Genomic DNA, 18,962 nt, shown 5'->3' with positions numbered 1-18,962 from the left:
CTGAAAAACAGGAGTGGTTCGTCGCTTTCTCTATGAGGTAAAGGATAGCACACTACGTTTTAGTGGCATTACAATTTATTCTATTAGCCTCACCTCATCCAATTGTTTTTATGAATCTTGATTTAGGGTATCATTCATTCACTTGTGTATCTGGCGAAATACAACGAGTGAGACAAGCTGCTGATATCGACGTAAATTCCATCAAAGTAAATCTATCCATTATAACTTTCTCGAAAGAAAGAGAAGAAAACTCGCTATCAATCGAGTGAAATTGTCTTCGACACCAAATTATGCTAATCGACACAGAGTACTGGGAAAAGGAAAACAAACATACAAACTTCTAATTGGAGAGAAACTCGTCGATATTTTCATTGCTAACATATATATAATTGGACAGTGTAATTTCGCTTTCGCATAATTTCCCTTCGGCAACTACTTTGCAAGATCACACTAAGTAGATTGTTTTTATTGCTTTCAAATAATTAAATGTGTCCCCGCATCCTCTGAAAGAATTTGTATGAAATCGCATTATAATCCGTTGCCTGCAATCCCTGCGATTGAACACATTTTTTAAAGATTTCTTGAAGATGGGCTTGTGAAGCTATATTTCCTCTTGACAAATAAAGCTTAAGCTTGAGTCGGCGCAATAAAGATGCATGCGTCAGTAATGTACTCAAGCGCCAATAGAGCTTTTGAGCTTTTGGGTTAATTTCGAAAGTGATTTAGTTGCTGACTGGGCATAATTCTTAGAATAATGACTCGCGGAAGTAAACACTATCTTTAATGTCTCGACGGAATGTCCAAGACTTTATACGACAATTCTAATATTTCCAATGCGGTGCCCTTTCTATCAGAGCGTTTTTATAATTGCCTTCCTTATATTTCCATCAAAGTATTGCTTTTTTGAAGAAGGTAAATTGGAATATGTCTGCGAATCAATTGGTTCGCCTATGCTTCCATTATCCTAAAAATAAAGTAAATATATATTCGAATTGAAGTGTGTTGTTTTTGTAGCATTCAGATAAAGAGCTCGACAAAAAAAGTAGAATTCGTACTGAATTAGCATTTGTAAGTTGGCTTCACTTTTATAAAACTTATACACAAAGACATGTTTTTTGTTTACAGGGAACTATATAGGATTATAGTGACTCCATACGGAACTGACTCAATTCTGTATAGCAATACGTGTGCATTGCGAATTCTAAAAGGAGTGCGAGAAAAACATTACTATCATGTATTCCGCACTAAGCGCAGAAACTTTTACTCGCATGCTACTTGAGACTTATGCTAAAACAAATTATGCTTAAACGAGTCTCTTATCATTAGGAGGAATAATAATTACATTATCTACTTACAAGCTCGACATTTTCCAATGTGTGCGAAAGGCTTCTGCTCCTGGAGCTTAAAATGCTTTTCCACTAAATATATATATATATATATACATGTATATATATAACCGTACTTACAAAATTAGTTTGAAGTTATTTCTTATTTATTTGTTTTAGTTATTACTTGCTAGCGTTAACCTCAATTTCACACGTATTCTTAAAGTATTCTTTTTATTGCTTTTATTTCACTTTACTTCTTTATACCCTTTGGTATAGTTTCGTTTTCCTTTGGTTCCCTTTAAAAAAAAAAAATGTCTTGTTTTGTGCAATAAATATCAAGATTTTCTACTTATGTGAATTGACTTCATAAAAATTTTGATGTCATGCAACAGCCTAATTTTACGGAGCATATTAAACTTTTTCTTTGTAGAAAATTGTATAAAATTAATGTCGAGGTTTATGTTAAATATATATGATATAAGTAGTTGCACACGCATGAAGACAGATAGAATTCTTGCAAATTGTTTTCGCACTTATTTCTTATGGGTTTTTATTGTAATTGGCTGCAAATGTGCGCCTCCGAGAAATCTTTGCAAAGCATTGAATTTTATCGCTTAAATTGTGTTGACGAAAAAATCCCTTAAGTTGAGGAAAATAATAAATTTTTATACTCATTGTACAGGTGGACTAAAAAGGTTTCTGCATATTTTACAAATAAAAGTAGGCATAGCAGAGGTCATGAAAAATTTTAATATATCAACAAATTATTTTCTTTATTAGGTTGTCCACACTCATACACTGTACGCATTCTAGATAAATGGAGTCAAATATAAGAATCGCTTGCCCTGACCAAAGAGTGATAAAATTTTTTGCTTACATTTTTTTTTTTTACGCTGTAAGCTTAGAAGCGCCAGAAAGGGTTTTTCGTATGAAGTTAATTATTAATTGCTTTGGCAAAAAGTGTCTCATATTTGCTTAGTCCATTCAAACACAAAGTGCAAAAAATTTCTCAGAACCAGCTAAACAGGACATGTCGTCTATTCGTGTGACTGAATGAAATAAGGAAAGAGATAATGGAAGTTGTGGCCTAGAGTGTGTGTGTCCAATCGGTAAGTGTTATGCCACTATTTGTTTGAAGCTTCGAATTATCTAAAAGACATATGAATTCGTGAATTGACATACCATGCTTAGGAGTTTATTGAGTGATGCCTGATTTGTACAAGTATCCATGCATGCAAGAAAATTGCGAACTCATGGGGCAGTTACTTAATATTGAGATGTTCACCGAATTAAGAATGAATTATTATATGATTTTCATACATAGAGTATATTATCAAGTATTAAAAAACTAAAAGAGCTATATTGAGGCGTGACCGAACCTTTTATACCTGTCACCATTCCTCCAAAAAAAAAAAAAAAAATAAAAAAAACAAGAGGAACTAAAATTTCATACTACACTACGATATTGACTGAACGCGGCTGATGTTTTTTATTCTCAGAATAAAATTGAAAGTGCATAGGGTGTGTGTGTGTGTTATACATTGTGAGTGGCGAACAAAAAACACGCAAACAAAAGGCGTTTACAGTTTTTGTTGAATAGGCGCGTGGGCGTTGTTGGCGTATCCTTTTGCCCGTTTGAGTCATTTTCGAATTCTTTGTCAAATTTCACTTTCACTTTCGCGGTCAGCAGTAGGTTTACAATAGAGATTACGTAAACAGAGAGCCGGACAAATGGAAGTACTTAAATCGTTTCATAATCTTGATTCTGATCAAGAATGCATATACTTTGTCGGCTCTCTGAAACTTTCTTTTGGACGGTGCAAACATGTGCACAAGATGAATGTATCTCTCATCCCTCGGTGCTCCTTCTATCACTTATAATGAAAATGCAAAACCTCCAAAGTATAATCAAAACGTGATTGGATTTCAAAGATTTTATCGGAAAAAAAAAAAAAAACGTAAATCTCTTTATTTCAAAAGGGCTTTCCGTTCGGGCAATGAAAGTCAAAAGTAAACTATTTTGAAGCGAATACAAGGATAATATAAAGATTTGTGACAAGATTTCAAAATTAATCTCATTATGATTATGATATTATCACTGCACATTTTTCATGACTAGACCATACAACCAACCATACCAGCTTCTAGCTAGAATCTTATTTTATTAAATCACGTTTTATTATGATTTCGTCATAACTGCATGGCATGCATTCATGAATTTATGATAAACTAAAGGAATAGTTGTTAGAATGTTTGCAAATTGAAAATAAATTACAATAAGAAACTAAACAATAACTTAATGGAATGAAATTGTTTTAGCTAATAGGAGGGCGTGTCCCCTTATAAGAGAGAGTGGGAAAAATAGATGAACAATCGCGGGCGGGTGGAATGAAAGCAGCAAAGTTAACATTTGTTTTTTTCTTTTTTTTTTTTTTTTTTTTTTTTAAAGATTGCGCCAACGTATTCGATAAGAATCGTTACAATGAAAAATACATTAATGTGTGGTTGAGATGCACAGTTGATTCCAAAAACCAACACAAACACACAAACCTTATGCACAACGGGCTCTTACAAGAATTTTATGATAATAAAATACAAGTATTTGTGCAAGAGTATGAATAAAAGTACATTTGTAAGTGTGTAGTGTAGGTGTGTGTGTATATATAGCATCGCTTCTAATGGGTATTGTTAAGGGTGTGAATATAGAGAGAATAAAAATGTGAAAACATGCTGACGTAGAATGAAGGAAAGAACAACGAACGTAACGAACGTAATGGTAAAAATGTTTTGTTGTAGCGATAAAATGCAACTTTTTTAATGGCTGTTACAGTTGAAAGAAAAGAAAAAGCAAATAGCCCAACACCGTACCCTGAACTAGGGGCAATAGAAAATGCTGCTGCACCATGCCTTAGCAGACTTTGGCGTAACGCTGAAATTTTTGAACTAAAGTCTCGGATATAAGCGCAAAGATCTTTAACGATTGCCTGAAACCCCTTTTGAATCGTCGCTCGTCATAAAATTGATTACGCTTTTGTTATAATTACGAATTGAAATGCATGTGTAGGTAATTTTGTTTGCCTAAGAATATCAACATCTAAGTGGCGTCATAAAGTGACGGTAAAAAACCAAATACAAGAGCGATAATAATGACAAAAATAAAAAATCGTAACATGTTTTTCTTTTCTCATTTTTTATTTATTTTTTTTGTTTTTTGTTTTTTTTTTTATATAAATATGAGCTATTACTTTAATAGTAACGCAAATAATATCTTTGCACGTAAAAAATAAAAATATTTAATATAAATATTTGTAATATTTTTTGCAAGAGATGTGCACAGCAATCATTAAAAACCGTTCAATTTTGAATTAGTTACCGCATGTATGTATGTATGCGTGCTATTGTGGTGTAAGAGTAATTGTTGTTTATTTTCTATCTATCTGTACTAAGTGTGTCCACAATTTCTTTTATCAAATATTATTTGCTCGCTTTTTGTGTATCATAAAATCAAGTGGCAAACAAGTTGTACAGGCTGAGACCGCTTCGTGTACATTGGACGAATTCCAAATAGCCGCATTCTCTTCTGTAATCATACGAGTAAATATTTTCGTTTAGCTTTATGTTTTTGTTTTTTGGTTTTTGTTTTTTCTTTTTCTTTTCAGGTTGCAACTTGTTTGTATTTTGTTTTGTTATTTGTTGGCAGCAAACAATAGCATCCAATAGTTGCAATACACTCTCGTTCTTTTAGATAAGTAAAATGTCTCTATAAAATACTTAAGAATTTATACACAAACTATCGTTACCCGTACAGCCATGGAACTATAAATAGCATATATCCCGCAATTAAAAATGATTAAGAGCTTCAAGAGAAGAGAAAGAAAAGCATTTTTCTTTATTTTAAAATGGAGCATAAACTACATGCAAACTACATGGGGTTACTGCAATACTACTTAACCGGTTAGAATTACTTATACTTGATGGAACATGCTCGAATTATGTTAAATGGGCGTTACTTGGCTGTAGGTGGTGCTCAGTTGGTAAAAGCATAATTCTTGTCTATCGTGTACACAGCTTATTACGCTGTTTCTGATCTCTCTTCTCCAAATTTGACTGTGACACTATCACAAGAGCTTCTCGGAGTGATTACTTCCTATATATATATATATATTTAAAAAAAAAAATACAGAATTATACCTTGTGGCTTACTTCAGTTTACTTAATCTTATTCTTCAGCCATTTTTGCGGTTGTACTTGCTTCCCATGTAAAGACTTCCCAGGGAACTCAAAAATAGATCAACGGGGTCCATACCGAGCCCAATAAATTTGCATGTGAAATTATTATTCAGAAAATGTTCCCATCATGAAATAATATAAATGGAACCCTGTTTAGTTTTCAAAAAAAGGAACTAACTCGTTCCCTACATTTCTTTAATATATCAATATATTGTAATACTTTCCACCGATATATATGTTGAAAAGTCGAAAATTTGTCAGCCAATCACAGAGATAACGCAACTAAACAGTGAGTAATAATCGGAGCTTATCGTTTGCGTTAGTGTGTTCAAAGTCAAGCGATGTTTTATACAGAATATATATGCAATATACATATGCAATATATATGCAATGTCTAATCATTGCAAATAGAGCACAATTCACTTTGATTTGCTGAGTTATTTTCAAATTTCAAAAAGTATCGCTCGCAACGACGACCCTTTAGTTGAAAATTCTTACTTAAATTTGTGCTATTTGTGTGTCTCTGCCTGTCTATATAATAATAGATAGATATCATACCACCTACCACTACAATCATATTAATTTGTGTAAGTTTACAATAATGTTTACAGAGAGAGAGAGAGAGAGAGAGAGCGGTTTGTGTGGCATTTTGTTCGGTTTAGTTTCGATTTTGTTTTGCGTTGGCCGTTAAATGCGGTTTTTTTGTTGTTGTTCCACATAAAAGTTCTAAATTCTCAGCAAACTATTCTTATATTAAAGTTTTTGTTATTTTTTATTTTTAAGATAAAAATGTTACTTCGGTTGTCTTGTCGGAGTTGTTATTATTATTTGCTCTACTTGTTTACAATTTTATTTATGGCAACATAATCAGTAAGTTTTCCTAATGCTTACACGCGCACGCACACACCCACACACACACACAAAAAAAGATTTATTTTGTTCGAAAAGCAAATTGAAGGAGAAAAATATGAAAAATATTTTATATAATTACCTGCAATCTATTATCCAGTTATCTAAATCTGTCAAATTTTCTCCTTTTTTTTTTTGTATACGCATTACACAGGCTTCTGCAAGATAATTAAAATGAATTGAATGGAGGGAGTAAATCGTAGTCGCTAGTGAGCAAAAAAAGTTTTTTTTTTGTGTATTTTCGCGAAAAGAAATCAAAATTCATGCGAACTAGTTTTGCCGATGAAACACATTTCTTGTTAATAGTTTTGTAAAGTATTATAAATTGCTTTTCTATAGATCGCAACAAGCATCTCCCGAAAGAGAAACAACACCAGTTGGCAACATAAAGCAAATCTTATAGCTAAGCCAAGAACTAAAAGCTATAAATAAGATAGTATTACATTACAACTACACGTGAAAGTTGATTTTTAATCAGAGCTTGATCGTTATAAATGCTCTTTGAGAAAATCTTCAGAATGTATATTCATCTACGCTGCGTAACATTTTTTCGTGAAAGTTTATCGCTTAGGCTATTGAAAAGAACTCATCTCTGAGGGCAAAGCGTTGATGCTGCGCCTGCGAAAACTGTCGTGAGAGCTTAGAAGGCGAAATCGAAGGAAAACCTGTAGTACTTCAAGATGACAGCGATTTGCATCTTCAAGTTATTCATCTTTAATTGAACCAAATATCGAAAATGCGATTACGTCAGCTCTGCTGACATAGTTTGATGTATTGGGTCCATATATATTTAGCAGGATATATATAAACATATTAGAGGTAACTGCTATGTTAAGTGGCTATAATGCAAGCATGCATAGAACAAAAATTGTGAAAGATCCTGTGCCTGAAATTTATGAGTATGGTTCCTCTTGTTACATGTAAGCTGCGTAACTAAATATCTGTCCTTCACACATTCGTCTCGCTAACAGCACGAACTGTGCACTTACATGTCTAAAGTTGTGTACTTTTGTATTGCTTGCATAACGGAAAAATAAAGCATCAATTGTAACGCCAACACACATTGTAACATAAGCTTAAAAAAAATGCAAGTAAAGCGCATCACTAGCTTGAGGAGACCTACATGCAGTGAACATGCATCATTAAAGTCCATCTGTATAAATTGATTCACACTCACCCTCAACTCGCGCAGGTATTAAACATAAACGGCCAAGCAGTTTCTAAAGATTTATATATGATGCGCAAAGTTCAAAAGGAAGGAAAACGGATGGCATATATGTTCGCTGACACACGCCTAAAATCTGAAATTTCGCTTTTGTAAAATTTGAAATAAAAATAGTCTCCTGCCTTGAAATGTTTCTGGCCGTAAAAAGAGGATATGTTTCGAGAAGCGCAAAAATCAGAAACTGTATTCTTCACCTGGCAAAGCGCTAACGTCGACGACGCAATCGCTTCGGTTCGAAAAAAAGATGATCCGATGAGTCCCGCATTGCAGGTAGTAAGCTATTCATTGAGTTCAAAACCGTTAATAATAACAACAAATTTCCATTGTTCAAATTGTTTACAATATTCATAGAGATTTCATAAGGTATGCGTATATATGATCAACATCAAATTCCGCATTGTCTTACCGTTATTCACACAAACATAGTTGAGAATAAAACGCTCCATCCAAGTTATTCCTAAAAATTGGATCCTCGAGGGTGAACATAAAAATACAGAAAGACAGACATCAGACGAACGAACGGAAAAATAGTCAGGCAAGTTTAGGTTTGGAAGCACTTTTTGAATTGACGAACATAATAAAAGATAGGTCTTTCCCAAGTGCTTTCGAGTGTTGCACATATCCTTGCAAACTTAATATACTCCTGTACCACAAGTTGGGTTAAGTACAAAAAAAACGATAAAAGATCGTTTTTTTGTTCTCATCTTTTGTGATATTTAAAAAACAAAATAATTTCATGTACATAATCTCTTCTGGTTTTTTGTAAAAATCTGGAGCACCATTTTTTAGCTACTTTCTCACATTATTGGCCACAAACATGAATAACATTTTTAAGGTTTTATTTAAGTCCTTTGAGAATTTGTGATTTATTTAAATAAACCAATGACATTCAATATAACCGCAAAGTAAAAGTCTATTGGAGTTACAACTCATTACATCGCTGGCCAGTTGATATCGGCATTATTGCATATTACACGATCATTGTGAATTTCTCCCAATGAAGTCATTGTGTCACGAAATGTAGTATAGTGTATGGCATAATCTGCTTGGAACCAAATACCGCCCTAAACGGAATGTTCTTACTCATACCAAAAAAATTGTTTATCATATTTCTATGGCGTTCTTTATGGATGGTAACTATAATGCCAATGTTATTTCCAAAAAAGTAAGGTCCGTATACACCTTCAGCCCATTAACCACACCAAACTGTTCATTTTTATGGATGAAATTCATTTGAGGACTTGGCGGCTTTTAAAGGAAACGGGACGTCATCTCACCATGTTCGAATAGTTTCCCAAACAATGCGCAGAACAGACTTTAATTTTTGTGGGAAGCTGAAAAAAACATGGGCAGTAAGACCTCTAAAAAAAGCTATTCCTAGGAGAGGAAACTTAAGTCCGTTATGGGACTGTTGTTGGCAACGTTTTCATAATATATGATCCATAGAATGTTGTACTAGACTGCTCAAAAGTACAACCCAACAACAGAGAAACGGTACCATTGTCCAAGGATTCCTACGGAATAATGATATGATAATTGCGTGGTAGTATTTGAAAATAGTATCTGCTGCTTAAGTGGCCCTGAGAATGAGAAAGGAAGGAAGAAGAGGAACGATAGCATAATCCCGATAATAACGTCACGTATTTTATGCCACTATTTTTGCAGCTGTTTCTTATAGTAATTTGCTGTACGGCAGGAGACGACTTTTCCAATCAAATGTTTGAATGGATGCAAAACCTCTTTCCATTGAAGAGAATATCTTCGACTTTTGGCAGTTGTTTCGAATCAATCGATATCAACTAGCAACATAGGCTGTCGCCTGTAATTTATAAAAGTACACTTGATATTGACTCTAGCAGTTTTAATAAAGTAATATATTGTTCTGTAGCTGACTTTAGAACGCCCATAGGATCAGTTGCTGCTAATGCAATACTTCTAGCCAAGGAAAAGTTAAGGCAGTCCCAGACAATGTGCTTTATAGTGAGAATTTGTCCATAATTGCAGTTTGGGGAACAAGACTTTTTTAAGGCGAATTCTTAAAAATGTTTCGATCATAATTTTTATCAACATTTGTTAGATATAAAGGTGGAATTAATTGCGGGTTAATAGAAGAGTAGTGCTCATGAAGGTATTGTAGATTTTCTTTTATCATTTTCCGTTTAACTTCTCTTCTTTAAAGGAAGATCGAATATAATTAAAGGTGCAGAAGCAACGTATTTCGCCGCTCGATCAGTCTTCTCATTTCCCAATAAACCGATATGACTTCTTATCCAAAGCATTTTAGTGTTGTGCTGATATTCCTCAATTTGTTGATGGTGCTCCATCTCGAAATCGAAGGATTTCGTATAGCTTTTAATACAGATTAACTATCAGTAAGAATGACGGTTTTGAGGTTGTCTTTGTGGGAAAGGTTCGCAGCGTGAACGATAGCTCTGGGTTCGGTTGTGAAAGTTGAAGCACTCTGGTGAAATATGTGATTCGGAAGAACCCGTTCTGAAGCATCTACCACGGCACAAGCTGGTGGCAAACCGGAAGATTTTGAGCCATCTGTGTGCAAAAGATTCCAACCGTTACTCTGCAGTGCTTGTAATGTAAAGGAGAGTGAATGCTTCCGATAAGAAATATCGGATTCATTACAAAGGAATTTTTAAGTTAATTGCTTTTAATATTTGGACAAAGTGATTGACCGAGCCGCTTAAGTAAGGTGTTATGGTTATATGTCGCTCATGTCATGTCATTTTTTACATTAAATGCAGTTTAATGCATATTCTCGCTTGTTATTACAGATATCTAAGAGTAAAAAAAGTTATACAAAAAGACTTTTATTAAGAGATAAACAAAAATTATTTATTATAAGAGAGGAAACTCAGAGTAAAAAATTCGGAGGCTCCCTTGCGGATAATAAATCAGGATAAATTTTAGCAATTTAACAATTTGTTAAATTTCAGTTCATATCGTCATCTAGCACAGGTAGGCGAATGTAGGCACATCCACATCAACGAAAAGCCATGCACACCATATACACTCAGTCATATACATACAAATGCTTGAATAGAGAAAACTAAATAATCGTATATTATGGGATATATTGCGACAAATAATTTTATCAACATTTTGGGCTGACGATGAAATCAAGCATAGATTTATTCATTTTTGCAAATGTTAAAGTCGAAGCAAATAACATACACAGGCAGTAAAGCGCTGTGCAAAAATGCTTAAGTATTGTTTACGGCTCACAACACAAATACTCCCCGGGGTATGATTTTTCAATTGAAAGCAATAAAATTTATATTGAAAATGGCGGAAATTATAGCAACAAAACAACAACATTAAAAAGATGAAGAGAATACAAGACAATCAGGCATTCAGTCGGAACTGTTGGACAGTCAGTCGTCCTGCCGAACTGTTACTATATAAAGGCAAATGAGCAGTCAGTCAATCAGTCCACCTTTTATGTTAAACGCAACGATAAATATTTTTAAGTGACATTTTACATTCGTTGTTCATTATGACGAATCGTTATTGTGATTCGGCGTTAATGGTTTTATATGTCAAAATTCGCTTTTTATCGAAATTATTATTCTTTTTATTTAAAATATTTACGCAAAAATGATAACGTTTTTTAAGATTTATTATTATTATTAATGGTTTAGCCAGAGATATACCTTCTAAGACGAAACTCTTAAAACGCTAGGATCTAACTGAAAACGCTACCACATTTGAGATTCGAATCAATGACCATTAAGTTGGTGCTAGTCGAGACTCCTTGCCTGCTCGGCCATTCAGGCGGAAAATGGTTTATTATTAGAGCCTTACGATAATTAAAACTCATAATTGTTTACCTTTTTTCCTATTAAATTATTTTGTACGCATTTTGTCTGTGTTAATGAATGTATTGCTTAATTGTTTTGCTATTCTTGCCTTGTCCGAATGTGTGTGCATGTGCGGGTGCACATCAAGATCCAAATCATTGTTATACTAATTGTTATTAATTCTAGTTGAGTATATACGGGTTCTAAATGCATGAGCCATCCATTTCTCTGACTTTTTTCTAATGCTTTTTTCCTCTCATTTATCGGCTGCGATGAGTTCGAGGCAAATACGGAAACGTAACAAGTGCGCTTGTGTTTCGCATGGTGAAATTTTTTTTTTTTTTTCTTTTTTTTTTTGTGCTATTAATATAACTGCTATTGTTGCTCGCAATAGTCAATAAATTTTCATTTTTGTTTAAGCCATAAATCAAGTCAACAGTCATGAATGACACCATGACTGCACTAGTGCTTATCTTGTGCGGATGAACAAACAAACATTAGTATTTTTTCCTCATCGAACAATTTGGCCATTACTCAGAGACTTTGTACTGTTGCTTTTTTTTTCTTTCTTTTTTAACGATTTTTAATATTTTAACGAACTTAACAATGAAGCAGATACTGCCTTGTCCTTCAATGACTGGATTAATATCCAGCATATAGAACTTTATTGTGTAATTAGATAATTAAGTTACAAAAGCCTGCATATCCTTGGGAGATATAATTTACAAAAAGAATTTCTCTAAGTCGTTAAGTAAAAATAGCTGGTCACTGACTGAATTGAAAAATGATTTTCATTTTCTTTCGCTTTATTGTGAAAGTTTCGAATTTTTCGAAAACTGTAATAACAGCTGCTTACCGACTTTGATAAAAAAATGGGCCCTTCGGATGTGGTGGAGAGACCAAAAAATGTTAACAAAAATAAAGGTTTTAGGCGCAGGTTAATAGACCAGCGATGGGTAGTCTGTTATATTTCAATGCTCAGTCTATATGTTAATGTTTATCGAGTAGCTGCAACTCCCCTTCAAAAGTAATGGACTCTACTTGCCGACATTTTTGGCATGCGACGAAAGTCAAATGAATTACGAATTGTAGCTCCACTCATGAGTGCGGTTAAGAAGTGTACGTTCATCTATCTGTATTTCCGTAAGCACCGTAAAATTTGTAGTCCTTCGGTGTTTTCAGAAGTGCTGTCATGGAAGCTATGCCATCCTATCTCTCCGTCCGTAAGTACCGTTATAATGTAAGTATGTTGAGCGACTGTTGTACTTATAAGTGCAATCGAAAGATTAACTTTCGGTCACACGTTTTTTCATAAACGATCCCATAAAACGTATGCTCCGCCATTGGGCCGTCAATAAGTGATGTAATGAAATACATAGTCCTTATCTCTTTATAGGCACTTGTATACTCTTCCATTGCATACTTCATAAGCGCCGTCGTAATATATATATATATATCTCCGTCCTTTGGTATCTTTATAAGGGCTACCGTGAAATTCATATACGAACACTCCATCGGTCTCTTTAAAAGTGTCGTCGCAATATATATGTCCGTTCATTGGTTATACAGAAGTGCACTAACAATGTGCATGTAGCTTGTCTCATTTAACTTTAGTTTATCTCATGTTCTGTTGTCATTCGCGCTGAAAAATCAGTGAAAGTTTTCCGCAAACACACAAATTTTAAATTTCTGACGATGAGACGGAAATTCGATATAGACGCTGCTAATATTGGTGCAAACAACTTATACCGCTTTTGGATATTTAGCATTACTTTTCATGTACTTTGATGCTGAGGGGATTTTGGGGGGAGGTATTTTTCTGCTCAGTTTAATGAACAATTCAAAAAAATTCCGCGTGGACATTACCTATAAATACTATGTTGTCGATACAAGCATATTAGAGATCTGCACATTTATATTCGGGATATTGATTCGTTCCTGTTTCCCTAATTTCCTTCTAATTTAAAAAAAAAACATAAAAAGATTAAAGCAATACATCATCTGTGTATTCTATCTTTGTAGTGATGTTTAGTAAGATTTTCGTATATGCATGTGTGTTTATGTGCGTACGTATTACGTATTACGTGTGCACTCAAGATGATACTCATTGTTCTCAGCTGAGGATAATATCTATTACTGTAGCGTATAAGTGATATTGTAAACGCTTTTCAAATGAATTTTTCACATCCATGCAAGGCATGCATAAAGTATAGTTGAAAAAGTTACGTATACGTTCTGTTCTCTGTAATATTATGAAAATGATTAAATTCCTTTTAAATTGAATACAAATTGAACAATATACACAAATATATGTAGACATAGTAACACTTGAATGTTCTTATATAGGAGCACATATTATTATACGTAAGTAAAATGAACGTAGTTCCACCTGGGTTAAAGCCTGTTAAGAAAAGCGTACATGTGCTCTTACCGGTAACGTCATTGTTTTGTTTGCAAGTAAGTGAATCTGCACTATTGTAGCATGATAAGTAATGGTGAAGACTTTAATTGCGTTATGCATACAGAGCAGAAAAGTTGAAATATTCGTGTAACGAAACAAAGTAGTTATATAATACACTTAGTTAGTCAGCCATTCATTGTATATAAATTTGTTATGAGAACACGAGAAACAAACGTGACATTAACAAATAAAAATAAAACAAATTTTTTTTTCGCATTGTTATGCGAACTTAAAAATTTTCCAAACAAATTTTCATGTTTTATAATGAAAACGAGAAAATTTAAAATTCTGTTGAGTGTTGTAATAACTTCCCTTATGTAATCGAGAAGCTGTCGGTTCAAGCAGCTTTTTAAAATAAACGACCATCGATATAAAATTGTAAAAACAAACAGAAATTCAACAACATTTTCCATACTTACGGGGCAGTTAATAGCCATTCTTTTGTTTTTGTGTTGCAATATTAGGTTGGAGACTAATTCCGTCGGCACTCGATAATAATGATTTGAAAATGAGAAGAAATGTTTCGTAGGGTTTTTCCTTGAGATAAATTATTCAAATTCGATGACCTAAAAATATGTTATGTTATATGTATATGTTATACGTTTTACATTACCTCAAAGATGATATTTAAAAAGATCGAGAGCATTTTTACGATATCATGAAAATAAATTGAAACGTTAGAGTTGGACAAGTCTTACATCACTTCTTCTTTATTTTCTTTCGTAATAAGCTAGTCAATCTTATACCGCATTATCATGGAAATATTTGCTTTTCACGAGAATCTTTCTGCGAAAAGGCCGAGGAGGCGTCTTAATACAAACTTCTTTTAAAAAAGATTTATTATTGTTCAGGTATTTTTGCTATGAAATACTTACGAGGAACCTTCTGATAGGTTATATACGAGCTTACTTATTTTAGTTTATAGAAAAGAGTCGGGGAAATCATTATTTCGAACCAAATTTTACCTTAACATATTAATATTTATATATTGTTGGCATCTATGCACTCCGTTCACTTGTTAGGTGATTCGAACAACTGGTGCCCTTCCATCCAAATGCACCAAATTCATTTAGTATGCCAGTGCTAAAAATGGTAAGATTGTTAGGCCCTAAAACATTTGAGTTACAAGAGTACATTAAGTTTGTGCGCATGTATGTAACATCTAAAAAGGCTTGAGGTACACCCATTTGCTATTATACCGACCTGCTCTTCTGTCCGCCTGTCTCTTTTGCTTTCTTATATTTATTTTTGCGATAGTTTGATGAAATTTGGTCCATCACAGTTTCTTTGACTAATGACTAATTGTATTATATAGTGTAGGGCATTTAATGGTAGGCCTTAGTCGACTGCAATTATCTTGCTCCTTTTCATATAACGCTTTTTTTAAAGAATGCTGTATATGGGAAGGAGTCAGGAGGCTCCGATCCACGTCATTTTAAATGGCATTCATCTTTTGCTCCAAAATAAGTCAGTGGGCAAAGTTCCTTGAATATGTCTTCGAAATGATAAAAAAATATATGCACAGATGTCAGACTGACACATCAGCATGAACTTTATGCAATTTTTTATCAAAGAAAGAAATTTACTTCCGCGCCTTTGTTATGCATTGCACTTACGGCATAAACTAGGAAATTGTCTTGCATTAGCTAGAACATTGTGTTTATTTGATAATGGAAACAATGAGTGCATGAAAATGGAAAGCTCTTGACCACATATTCAAAATGTTATTTGCCGAGGGGTAACGCTGGCGATATATATATATATATATATATTTATGTTTACATTTGCATATACACATATAATCATGTCTTTGCTTTAAAATATTAATCTAATGAACTAAATTATATAAACAGGATTTTCCTTTTAACCTAATATGAAAACATAGATGAAGAAAAATATGGTCGTTAGCTAAAGCTTGAGTAAGAATTCGACGTCAGTAAGTTTTTGGAAATAATTTTGAAAATTTATTTTTAAATATTCATGACTCGTCGTACTACGCAACCTGTTTGTGTTCTTATGCGTTTGGTGTTCATCTATATAAATATTTGTGTGTTGGTGTATGTTTGTATATTTTTTACAGTTTTTTCTTTTGCTTTCTCATACACAAAACTAAAAATTTATGCAATTGTGCTTAGTCAGCGCAACAACAATAACAACAACAAAAAACATTTATTTTAATTTAAACACTACACTCATTCATACGCATATACACATACATGCGCAAAATAACGTGATTCTCTTGTAACTTCCGTTTCCGTTTATAAGATTCATGGAAATATTTTTTTCTGCTGTTTATTAAAAAACGATCATTGTTCTAAACGACAACATTTTCTTGTTCTTCGTGCTCAAACTTTTGTGCAATATCATGCTCACAGTCAACAACCAAAATAACATATTTACATATCGAGGATATTCTTTCTTTGCAAAAACACACACAACTAGAACACAACTGAATTATTATTAAAATTAAACCAAGAAAGCCATGGAAAGCATATACACTGAGGAAAAAAACAAGTGATTGAAAAATTAACAAAAAAAAAAAAACAAAAAAACGAAGAAAATCTAAATAAACTTTTTAAGGAAAAGAAAACAAAATAAGAAGAAAAAGAAGAAGTTTTCATGTTTCATGTCATTACAAAAGTTTTGCTTGACATCATCTCAACACCTTGTTAACGCGTAAGATAAAGTGTATGTGCGGATATGGATGCTCGTTTGCTACTCGATGCCAGTGTGTCGGTAGTTACTTGCCTGCTTAAAGGAGTATAAAGTGTACTTTTTTTTTTTTGCATGTTCAGCGACAACCACATTAACCACGCACTGTAAAATGCTTTGGCATCATATTAAACCTTTTTTAATTCACTAACGATGCATATGAACATTTATTAAAACTTTCGTTAGTTGTTGCTTGCGTCTGTGTTTGTGTGCGTTGTATGCGTGTACATATGTTTGTTTATGTGATTCATTTATTATATACAGCAACGACGAATGGGCGAATACCTGTTTTGTGATTCTCTTTGCAACAGCCGGAGTACTACGCATGAAATACTTAGCAAATTAATTAAATTTTGAATCACTCCTCTATTCCGAATCGATGTAGGAGTGACCTTAGCAACTTTTTTTGCTGGCAACTTAGAAAATTCTTAAAGAGTATAGATTGCCGGAGTAAACGGAAATCTGAAATCCAAAGTCATTTTTAGAGTTGCAAGATAATGTCATCAACAGTCTGTAACTTGGCATGTAGAATTATCAGTTATTTGAGCCGGATATACAGTCATGGACAAATAAATAGCATCTTATTAACTATGGTAAACAATAATTTTTCGTAACATTAAAATGCTCTTCAATTTATATTCAAAAGTTTTTAAATCTTCAAAAAATACGGGTCTTCTTAACCGGAGTATGCTCAGGGCTTCCCAGAAAGTCCACTTTCAAGAAAATTAGAAAAACGCGCGGATCTTCGTATTTTTTTTTTCTAAATTATCTCTTCATTTGATAGGTATTTTCGATCTCGTATATTTTAAGGGCGACAACGTTCTTATGTGATATACGTGATTTTCGTAGAAGTAAAGAAAACTGGCAAAACTATGAAAACTTCATGTTCATAAAAAAGCATAACAAATATATATAGAACTTCGTAATGAGATATTTTTTACTTTATGTATAAAAGTAAAAGTAAATTTGTTGTGTATTTTTTTATAAATACAAATGTGTGTTGATTTTCATGGTGAAGTGTGTGGACAAATTATATCAATTGATTTCCCGGCTTGCCTGAGTTTACAGGTATCTGTCTTTCGCCTTAAACCGTAGATAATTTTTTACTTGTTTTGTAAACATCTGTTGCTATGCTCAACTAGGTATTTTGTTGGCTATATAAGAAGAAGCAAATATGCGCTTTTATTGAATTACTCAAACTGTCTGGCGTAAAACTTTATTTAATCTTTTGCTCTTATAGTCGAAGGCTCCTTTGCGTAAGTGTTATACTATTATAATTGTATAAACGACTACTGGATAGCCTAGACCGAAATATCTTAGGTTAAATATAATATTGCAACTTAATCTAATCTTCCATTTATCTGTTTAGTAATTCAAGCCTAAGATAAGTCTAAGTAGAAATAGTAGAAATCAAATTCGGATTTCGGGTAATGCTAGGATTTTGCTCATCGGCTCTATAGAGTTCCACGTGAAAAAGATTGTTGCTTAGGATGACTTGAATGAATAGAAAGAAGCAATGAGTTCGATAGAGTTTGATAGGCATAAGCTCGTACTGATCAATATAATGATCGCGAGTTTTATCATAAATTTCAAAGCTCAGTCTGTTTCCGCGGCTAGCTTGCTAAGTTAAATTTGGTGTCGGATGAAGGGATTTAACTTAACTCCTTGAGAGGTGTTTAGGACATACCTAAATCCGCATCCGATGGTACCATTGATCGAGATACCATAAGCACAATGACTTATTTCTATGTGTATTCCCGCTGGCCTGGACATTGGTATATCATACTTTCACAATTTCTATGCACTTACTCTTCACTGTTGTACGGTCTTTACAACGATGATTTATTCATATTTATTTCATGGTCCTTTTTTTTGCTCTTGCCGTGCTACGACGTGCACGTCCCAGTTATGTCCGCCGTCGTACGTTGTATTAACTTTTTTTAACGTTTTTTTTATTCCACAGTTTCTGGTCTTCTCTAGCGCTGTTGGCAGCCTTGTCAGTGCACAAAATAGTCTTTAGCTTATCCTTGACAATCGAAAGTGCCAGGTAGCATGCTTTCCATGCGAAATCAGAGGGAATTGTGTACGGATCAAATCAACCGATTTTGGAAGGTAATGAAACCGTTTCATTATGTATAGCAATAAAATCAACTGATTATGAAAGGTAGTGCAATCAGTTGACTGTAAATAGAAATCAAATCGTCTGATTTTGTACAGAAACGGCTTCTTTTGTTGGTGAGTATCCTGTCGATTTGCACTTTTCCTACAATCGAACCATAAAGCTA

The sequence above is a fragment of the Glossina fuscipes genome, unplaced genomic scaffold (genome assembly GCF_014805625.2).
Source record: "Glossina fuscipes isolate IAEA_lab_2018 unplaced genomic scaffold, Yale_Gfus_2 2, whole genome shotgun sequence".
NCBI classification, from domain to species: Eukaryota; Metazoa; Arthropoda; class Insecta; order Diptera; family Glossinidae; genus Glossina; species Glossina fuscipes.
This window is presented reverse-complemented; position numbering follows the sequence as displayed.